This window comes from Aotus nancymaae, unplaced genomic scaffold (genome assembly GCF_030222135.1).
Source record: "Aotus nancymaae isolate 86718 unplaced genomic scaffold, 86718_ANA_hifiasm-v0.15.2.pri h1tg000076l, whole genome shotgun sequence".
Taxonomy (NCBI): Eukaryota; Metazoa; Chordata; class Mammalia; order Primates; family Aotidae; genus Aotus; species Aotus nancymaae.
This window is the reverse complement of record NW_026988491.1, coordinates 6,871,667-6,882,475: the sequence shown is the minus strand read 5'-3', so window position 1 is coordinate 6,882,475 and position 10,809 is coordinate 6,871,667. Positions and strand designations below refer to the sequence as shown.

At 34.4% G+C, this 10,809-nt stretch overlaps 1 pseudogene; it reads right to left on the bottom strand.

Annotated features, from left to right (window-relative positions):
- Positions 1–8,790: 8,790 nt before the first annotated feature.
- LOC110568529 (myb/SANT-like DNA-binding domain-containing protein 2) lies at positions 8,791–9,930 on the bottom strand (annotated as a pseudogene).
- Positions 9,931–10,809: the final 879 nt, after the last annotated feature.

Sequence of the window (10,809 nt, the reverse complement as noted above, 5' to 3'; positions counted from 1 at the left end):
CTTCCCCTGGACCAATGGTAAGGAAAGCATTTTCTATCATGATATAGTATACAATCAAGCAAATACACACAGACATACATATGCAGTTTCATAATACTTATCACAAAAAACAAACTCTCAGAACATTTACCCCTTGGATATAGCACCTGATTTTTCCCTTGTATCTTATATCATGCCATTCTATTGTATACCATAGTTCACTATTTTAATCTACATTTTAAAATGTTGGTCAGGACTCACTAAATCAATTTCCTGATTGGCTAAAGTGTTTTTGTAATGTTCTCAAAGACAGTACATGACCTTCTAAATCAGGGTATCATTTACTACATTATCTAAATTAACTACATGTTTAACCACTGGTATTTTCTCTTTATTAAGTTTTTGTCTTCAAGAATGCACAGTTATTGGGAGCAAGAAGTTGTTTCTTCCTCAATGCCTAGAACGGTGCCTGACACATATATTTTTAATATGTGATCAATTAACATATTATGGCCTTATAAAATATTAACTAAAATGGATAAAATACTATGAAATCAAAATGTTATATTTAAGTGAAATTATCAAAAGGTGGATAAATAAAAGAAAGTAGATTGCTTGGTTGAACATTATGTTTGAACAAACATATTAATGTAAAGAAGTGTATACCACAGACCAAGAATAACACAATGATACCGTGGAGCATTTAAAAAGAGTCTAGACTGAGAAGAGCTTTTTTATCTTTTATTTATTTGTATATTTCTTAGAGACTGATTGTACTCTGTCATCCAGGCTGCTGTGTAGTTCACTATCATAGCTGAATGTAGCAACAAACTCCTAGGCTTAAGCAATCCTCCCATCTCAGCCTCTCAAGTAGCTAGGAATACAAGCACATGCCATCATGCCTAGCTTTTTTAATTCTTATTTTTTAAATTTTTTTAGAGATGGGGTTTCACTCTGTTGCCCAGGCTGGCCTTGAACTGCTGGCCTCATGTGATCCTCCTGCCTTTGCCTCCTGAAATGCTAGGATTACATGCATGAGTCACCACACCTAGAGACAGGGTATTTAAAGAATCAAAAGAATTCAAGAACATTCAAAGTAAAGACAATAAATTTGATTTTATAAAATTGTAAAAGTCATAGTGTGCTGGGAAATATGTGTTTTAATATTTGAAACATGTTTAATGTCAAAATCCACTGAAAATTAATATTCCTAAGATTATTGGTTGTATTTGTATTCATGCTTAGTTTTACTCAATATACTTTGTCTTCATTTTAAATTTGGTAGCATTCTGGTTTATGTAAAAACATAATCATACAGGTAATTACCTAGTTAAAAATGCTGACAGTTACCAATAAGAGTATTAATGTATCCATCCTAATTTAGATATGTGGAGCTTCTAATGCATTATTTTCTAATTCATTTACACTCCATATCGCTCTATTAAATTGCTATGAATGTGCAGACTTGTCAGAACTGTTTTTATAAAATTTGATGGCAGATTAGTAACTATGTATACATAGTGAATTAAACTCAGTGAACTGTCAGTAAAACTTGATATTAGTTGGATATTTAAATTGAATTTGTAACTCATTTTTGAATAGGTTGTGTTATAGTCCACTATCTTAACATAACTGAAGCAAACAAGTAGAACCTTATTAAAAAGTGAAATAACATTAAGTTAAATAAGCAAAAATGGATAAATAGAAGATAGCAGACAGCTTATTGAGCATTATGTTAAAAAACATATTTATGTAAAGATGTGTACATCACAGACCAAGAATAACACATTGATGCTGTGGAGCATTTAAAAAGATTCTAGGATGAGAAGAGCTTTTTTATCCTTGATTTATTTGTTTATTTTTAAACACACATTAATAGCAATGGTGTACTATATTTAATGAAATAAAACTCATAAATAGCCCAGTAAATAAAATGAAAGCAATTACAAAACTTAGAAAGACCATTATTCATGGGCTGATAAATGATTGTTGCTTAGCATCTGAAGGATCAAGATTCCACAATGTATGTGAATTTTTCCAAATATTTCTATTCTAATCATGGAATACTATATTTATAGTCTCTCCATCAAGTCAAAATTCTCAGCAAGAAAAGGTAAAAAGTTAATTCGTTCAATGCGATTTGGCAAGGCACACGCTTCTTTTCTAGGTCTAACCTCTAAAAATTTTGCTTTTGTAGCCTTTATTTTCAACTGAATTATCCTGAATTAACGAATGCTTCTCTCTTCATATACACTATTGCAGATACACATATATGACTAATGTGTGTGGGTTTATCACTCTTCAGAAAAAAATCAATTTCCAGAATACAAAGTCTTGTGAGTTAAAATGAAGAAATTGTCAAATACACACACACACACACACACACACACACACACACACACACATAGATATATGGAAAAAGCATTAAAATGCTAGTGAATAAATCATAATAAAACAACTTCCAAAGTTGATGGTCAACTATACAATTTATTATGTAGATTTGAAAAGATTATTTACATTTTTCTTCAAAATGTTTATCAGATGTAAGATGTAATAACAAAATTACTCCTAGAATTACACAGTTGTACAGTTTTTGTCAGAAAATTTTATATTATATGTGCAAAAGGTTTATCAAAATTTAATTTATGATGAAATTTTATATATAAATATATGTATAATTAAAACCTCCAGCATATAACAGAATTTTTAATCTAATATCTACTTTATTTATAATCTACTATATACTTAAGTGACATTATTGGCAAGTAATTAGGTATAGAGCATTAAGTGTGGGATTGGGTTAGAGAGCTTGATTTGATTCTTGTCTATATAACTCATTTCTTATGAAAATTTGAGTGAATTTCTTATCTATGACTCCCTGTGCGCAGCAATTCTAATGTAGTACCGAGACTGCATTACTTGGAATTGCAAATTTACCTGCCCCAGCTTAGGTTTACTAAATTACATTCTCTGAGGTCCTGCAATCCATGTTGTCAATCACCCGTGAGGGGATTCTAATGTAAGCTTAAGTTTTAGAATGACTTGTATAGTGGGCTCTTTTATGTCCTTCCCAAATCCCTTATTCACAATCTGCACGTTCAACTCCTCAGATTTCAGACTATCAGCTGCCATAGATGCTTAGCTGTAGAATTCTCTCGGATTCGCCCTTAGCGAGGCTTGCTCAGAAAGTAGATCAAACTGCAGCTAGGAGCTGTAGAGAGGCAACAGATGATAATTTTTTCTGTCATTCTATACAAGTGGCCTGACAATCCAGAAAGAGTATTATTTTTGAATTTGGGATTGAAATATGAATTAACACTTTTGACTGGAAACTTTTAATTCCTAAATCAAGAATAGGGCTTGCCACTTAACATGAGTAGATACACTTAATACACTTAACATGTATTATTTTGCTACACAGCTAGTGTTAATGGTGGAAGAAGAGCTGAATAGGGGAGCAGGAATATTCTTTCTTTGTATGTGATAGATGGTGATGTAAACTAGATGCTCTATAATCTCTGCACTGGCAGCTATACAAAGCTGACACTTTCATGAACTTTTTGAGATACTCTTCAGAGATTTTTACGCTGTCTCTTCCCCCATCACAATTCCTGTGATGTTGTCAATGAATGTTCACCCATTCCTGGCATTACCATATTCCCCTACTTACAGACTCCCACTGTTGAAGTATCTTGCCTTTCCCTGTGGTTCTCTTAGACTCACTTTCAAATGGCCCTGAGCTGACTCTCTATCCCTTATGGGTCAACTATGTCCCCAAACCCTCAAGAGGGCAGATTGAACTCAAAGCAACTATTGCCTTAGAGAGGACATTCTGTGATGTTCTCCAAAGGCAAAGCATATGCTCCAAACTCTTAGTGATTTCATGAATGCAATTTCAACAGCCTTGAGACAACCTGGATAGCAAAAACCTTATATCACATAGAAGCCAACAGCTCTCTCCAAAACTTTCCTTAATGCCACTTTGCAAACCATAATTATTTGTTTGGTGTGAGTTTGAGCCATCTGATTGATGGTCAACAGCCTACATTTCTAAATTATAAAATACCAGCTATGACATCTCATTATATGAGTGAATATGTGTGAATATATATAGATTTCTAAATGTAATATTTATTGTGAAATCTTCATTTCATATTCTTATTTTTTAACATAGCTTCATGTTTACTGAGGGATGCACTAAAGATAGAAACTATTCTTTTACTATGATATCCATTTTTAAAATATTATACTTTTTAAAATTCAAGACATAAATGTTCACAAGTCTTATTAGTTATGAGTTTGCATTATTATTTTAAAAAATCTCTGTATTCATTAGAATCTCAATGAATCTTCACCACTCTTTGAGTCTTTAATATATCAGCAGAAAAGATATTTAAGCCTTTATATGATCTGCCAGACATGATAGACAGCTGCTTTATAAATCTTACATAGATCAATAAGAAGGAATTATGAAGTTTTTTTCCCTGCAAGAAGCAAAATCAGAAGGCATTTCTTAAAGTGACATTATAATACTGAATAACTATAAAGGAAATGACATAGTGTTAAAATTACATTTTTAGCATTTAATGGAGTCTGATTAATCACAAGCAGTTAGAAGAAGCTTCATAAACTTCAGTAATATAGTAAACAGGCAAAATTGTATTTCTTTTGAAATATTTTTAGAACAAAAATGAGTTGAGATGTATTACAGAAAAATGACGGAGAACTTTCTAAGATGAAGAAATGGCCCACTTCTCAAATAATTTAACATTGTTTACTAATTGATTCATTAAAAATTCACTCATAAGATAGCTGTCATATAACAATATTTTTTAAAAATGACAACATACTTGACAATATCCAAGTGCTGTTTTTGTAAATAGAATAAGTTGCTGTAATCATTTTTATTTTTATATTTGATATCTTAGTAGTTATTATGTTGGTAACATTAATAAAAAGTTTGGCAAATGCCATGTATTACAAAAATCATGTTTTAATGTATTTTCTGTATATTATGTATTTAAAATAAATTTTGTTGACATGCTTGAAAACATTTTGAAATGTATTTATTTTTCCATTGCCATTTTTGCCACACATATACATATATGTATTTGCCACATATAAATATTATATATATATATAACATATTTTTTATATATACATATATAGACCTGTTTTATTTGGTGAGCAGAGTACTTGTAATAGCAAGAAATACCTTCACAGAAATTATTTACTCTTTAATTCTCCACTGTTCAATCCTTACTGTTGTCTTCATCTATATAAGCATAGATGTACAAAATGCACGTGATCCCTGAGGCACATTAGTTGTGATCATAATTCTGATATCAGAATTGCCAAATTTGTTCCATTTAAAACATGAGTTAATTATCTTTCTGTTTGAAGAACAGAGAAATGAACATGGTAAAGACTGCTAAACAAACTGATGTGAATATGACATATAATAAAAACCTGTAGCAAATGATGTTAGTAACTTAACATACATTTTTTGAAATATACTTAGGTGACAGCCTAGTTTTAAGTATAAGTATATTGCATTAAATGAGAGAAACAATGTTCCAGGGCTCAATGCTACTATATTCAAATAAAGAAAGAAAAAAAAATCAGAAAAAGGCAAATAAATGAATACTGGTTTGTATTGTGATAAACAATGTAGTGGATATATACTGCAGTAGACACATATACTGGGTGTGTGTGTGTGTGTGTGTGTGTATGTGTGACAAAGAGAGGTGGGAGAGTGGTCTGTGCATGAAAATGTGAGAGGTTGTTAATCAGCATGGTCTGCCTGTATAAATGATATTATAGCTGAAGCTAAAAAGTTGATAATTAGTCAACTAAAAGAATACCCAGGAAAATGGGGCTTGAGAGGATAACAAGTTGCAGTTTCAAGACCATGAGACAAAGAAATCCCACAGGATGAAAAACAAAGAGAATCAAATAAAAAAAGAAAGAAACACAGAATTGTGAAGTTAGCTTAGAGAAGTAGGCAGGGACCAGATAATGTATGACTGTTGAATGTCCAAAGGAGTTTGCAACCTAATTGCAGAGCAAAGCAAAGTCATTGTGTATATCTGGCTGAATATAACATAAATTAACCATTTTAACCATTTACAATTGTATAAATCAGTGACATTAAGTATATCATTTAGAGGTATGCAACCATTACCAACATCTTCAGACATGTTTCATCTTCTGCAAGTGAAATTCTATACCCACTAAACACTATCTCCCTATTCTTCCTCCTTCCAGACCATGGAAACTGTTACTGATAAACCAGGAGTTTGGCCTACATCCTGTTGCTTGCTGCACAGAAAGTCATTCGCTGTTTAACAATGAGTATCATCAGGGAAGAAGACTTAATTTGTGTGTAACAGCCAGTGAGATGGGAGATTAGCATCAAATTAATCCCTCAGTCCACTAAAATTAGGGCTTTATTCAGCATGAAAGAAATGTTACCATGTGTAGGATAACAAGAAGTAGAGAGGGGTAAGGAGAGGAATTGGTGAATAGGAAGCAGGTAGTTGGTCAGGCAATCATGATGGGTAAGAAGTTTGGCATCTCATTGTCCAGAAGCAGTGATCGAGTGAGTTTTAGTTCCTTGATACTGCCTGCAAGGGCTGATGGTTGGTTTCCCCAGATAATACAAAGGTAACTTTCTCAAATTTTAAGACTGACAGAGTTAATTTCTATGTTTCTTTAGAAGAAACTATGAACACTAGTTATATGAGACAACGCGGCTGGTTTCAGTCCTTCCACTTTCTAATTACTAATTACTCAATCATGGGAATGTGGTCATTAATTTTTTTTTTTTTTTGGCTGTTTTACACTGAGGAGGGGTGTTTTGGGCAACTCCATACCACGAATGACCACTTGACCACCCAAGAATTAAAGATTAATTTACTATCATAGTTTCTTTTCTGAGACACAATTTTTTTCTAGTCCCTCACTTTTCTCAAGGACAAATTGTAGCAGGACTAACCTAAGTGTAAAATAGGCTTCAGTCTCACTATACCAGGCCTAATTGCTTACACAAAGTATAGCAGGAACCAATGTCCATACAGGCTCTTCTAAATTGGCTTTGATGAAACCTCTCACAAGGAATTTCGGACTGGACTTCTAAAGGCCTCTGGAGCCCAGCCAAGGATCCATCAGCACCTATAGATTATCTACATGAATTACGTGAACTTCTTTGCACTTGAGGCCTTGAAGCAACTTGAGGCTCCTGGGCCTGTCGGAAAGTGATCATGTCTACTTATCACAGGCCAGGATCTCCACAAATGGACTGCATAGACAAGATACAAGGCTATTCCTCCTTAGGCATTTTCATTGGCTCTATAAAATAAATCTTAATTTTTCAAAGCAGTATTCTCATACCTGAAAATATGCCATTTCAGCCAAAGTCCTGGAAAATAAACAGTTCTTCTATCTGTGTCTTGTTATAAAAGTAAACAGATTTTCACTGACAGAAGTCTTAGCACAGCCATAGTTAAAGAAACAGCTGAAAAGGAAATTTGGTTATTCTTAGGCATATAGTTATTTATTAAATTATAATCATTACTGCCAGCATATATAAGACATGTTAGAATTTTAGAAATCTCATATAATTTTGGAATATATATTAAGATTTGTGTAAATATAACAAATACATTTTAACATGTTATGTTTGACAATTTTTTTAATATTAAATAAGCCTAATATGTCTCTCTTGGACTTCAGGGACCCAATATCCAAAAAAATTTATGTTCAGGAAAAAATGCTAAAATTAGAACTTGAAAGTTTGCTTTTGGAAAGTTTGTCAATGTTTTTCAAATATCACACTTGATATCACAAAATAGGATCACAGATCGCTATAAAATAGTCTTTCATTTGATCAAAATGATAATTTAAATTTTTTTTTAAAATGAAAATCTTTCTGTCTGATAAAATACTGTTTCTCAAACAATATGTCTTAGTAAAGACAGCGTGGTCCAGGCATGATGGCTCACACCTGTAATCCCAGCACTTTGGGAGGTTGAGATGGGCAGATCACAAGGTCAAGAGTTCGAGACCAGCCTGGCCAACATGGTGAAACCCTATCTCTGCTAAAGATACAAAAATTAGCTGGGCGTGGTGGCTGGTGCCTACAATCCCAGCTACTCGGGAGGCTGAGGCAGGAGAATCATTGGAACCTGGAAGGCAGAGGTTGCAGTGAGCCCAGATTGTGCCATTGCACTCCAGCCTGGGTGACAGGGTGAGACTATCTCAAAAAAAAAAAAAAAAAGATGTCAACTAAATCTGTCACTTTCCTCTTCCTTTGATTTTGCAATTTATTTAAAAGGTAAATAGAATTTTCAAAATTATTTTTATTAATATTATGTAAAATTTTTGTTTACAAAATTTTACCTTTGTAAGTCATATTATTAATGTTAAGGTTAATTTTAATAAAACTTCATAAACAAAGTTATTTAATTTTAATTAGTTTGACCATAAGGTAAAATTTTTGAAAAGCATTTATAATTTTTTATTAAGGAGCATATTAATGCTCCAAGAAAACCCTATTTTTTTTTGACACAGGGTCCCAGATGTTGGCCTTGCATTAGCGCGCTTTTGATATCAATGTTTAACTTACAGAAAAACTGAATTAATTTTATCCCTCAAAATCAGACCTTAAAATCTCACATACCCACCTCTTCTGAAATAGTGCTTAGGCCTAGAGGAATTGAATAGTTTTAATTTCTGGACCCCTGCTGCACAAAAGCAGTTCATTTTGATTATTGCCTTCTCCCAGGTCTGCAGATGAGGCTTTGATTGATGTCAATGTCTAAGAATTAGCAAGATTTGGTAACATTTTAGACCCAGGAGTAAAACCCTGTGATTTAACAAATCTCTCTCTACTTCCACAAATTTGATGGAGATGAATTTGGGGGAAACTCCAGGATCCCTAATACAGTTCTAGAGAAAATCTGATTAACACCAACCCAATATTTGCTGAAGGTTTGGTATTCACTTGGAAATATAAAAATAAGCACTGCTGCAGAGTCCTGACCTCAGCAATTCTGACGTAACGAAAGATAATTAGGGTGGGTTCTATTTTCACCTGTAATGAGGTTGTGCTGAAGGGGTTTCCAGGTCAAACACGGCCCTTTTTCCAGGTCCACGGAACACTGCTCCATGTGTGGTGAGAGGGGCCTCTCAATACATTCTTCACAGTCAATAGCATAAAGGCCTGGGCTCGTAGGAATACCTCCAGGCAATACATACTGAGCAACATTCCCACAGGTTGGCTGGGCAATGGATAACCAACTTCCGTGGGCAGCTCCAAGTACCTCGCTTCGCTAATAGTGATCTCTACTCCAGCTCCTGAAACAAGCTACTGCTGTTAACAGGTACAGGCTGGCAGGACTGAGCATCCCATCCTTCCTGACCAAACACCTGTTCCAACTGTTCAAATGTGTAACTGCTCTTTTCTTTTCCCAACGCCTTGTTCTTTCACCGATTGTAACAACTGCAAAGGGTCAAAGTAAGTAAATCTGGTATTGCGTTGTATAAGCAGAGGAATCACACGTAACCTATGAAGGTGGCTCTTCCTCACTATTCAGCACCAGTGAGGCCACAGCTGGAGCACAACATTCAGTTCTGAGCAAGGAACCAGCTTGATGCGCTCCCAGCGCTTGAGACAGGGTCCGCTCCTAGACCAGCTCTGCCAGGGCCCTGGACACGCGCTCCTATATGGCTGGCCAGGGTGTCCTTGCTGCTGACCACTGTGCTGCCTCCCTCCAGCTGCTGGTACCGCGTCTCCATCAGCCGCTCATCCCCCACACTGCTATAAACATGTTCCTCTCTGCTGGCGTCCACGACATGCCCTGGAAGGCGACAGCCCTGCACTCCCACCACCAGGGGAAAAGGAGATGACAACCTTGTCTGGCTTTTATGTGAAGTTAATGCTAGTCTCATAAACACAGTCGAGTGACTTTTTTTTTTCCTCTCCTAAAATGTTCATGTATTCTTGGTGTTATTTTTATCCATGTGTGAAAAAATCACTTGTAACTAGGATTTTAATTTTCTAAGACTTTTGGAGATGTACTGTATTCTGTTTTATGTTTGGTTTTCTTTCCTTTTTTTTTCTATTGGATTATTATTCCTTTCCAAGTTCAATAAGTTTCAATTATTGCTTTTAAGAATTTATTATATCTACGTTGTCACGGTTTCTGGCATAAAATTGTTTATAATGCCATTATTGTGTTATTTAGTTTAGCAGATCTGCTAAAATGTTCCTTTCTAATTCCTGAGCCTGGTGATTTTTTTTTTTCTGTTTACTTTTTAAAAATTAGTCTTGATAAGGGATTATCAATTTTTCAATTTAGTTAAATTTTTCACTATACATAATCCTATCTTATTTGTTCTGGTCTCTTATTTATAGTTTCTTATTTCCTACTCTTATTACATATGATTTGCTGTACTTGCTCTAGATTTTGAGATAAAAGTCTTAGAGTATTTATTTATTTATTAAATTTATTTATTAAATGCACTTTTGTTATGAATTTCCCCTAACATCTGTTATAGCTTTATCTTATTGTATTTTATGTGTTGCGTGTGTGTGTTGGGTATATATTTGTGACCTAAACCCCAGAAACTGATTTTCTTACACTTCTGCTGACTAGAAGCCCAAGGTCAAGGTGCCGGCAGGGTTGGTTTCCTCTGAGAGCCATATAGAGAATGAATCTGTTCCTGGCCTGTCTCCTTGGCTTACACATGGTTGCCCTCTTGGTACTTCTACACATGGTGACATGGTGGTTGCTCTGTGCACACCTGGCCTTTTTGTCTTTCTCTCTC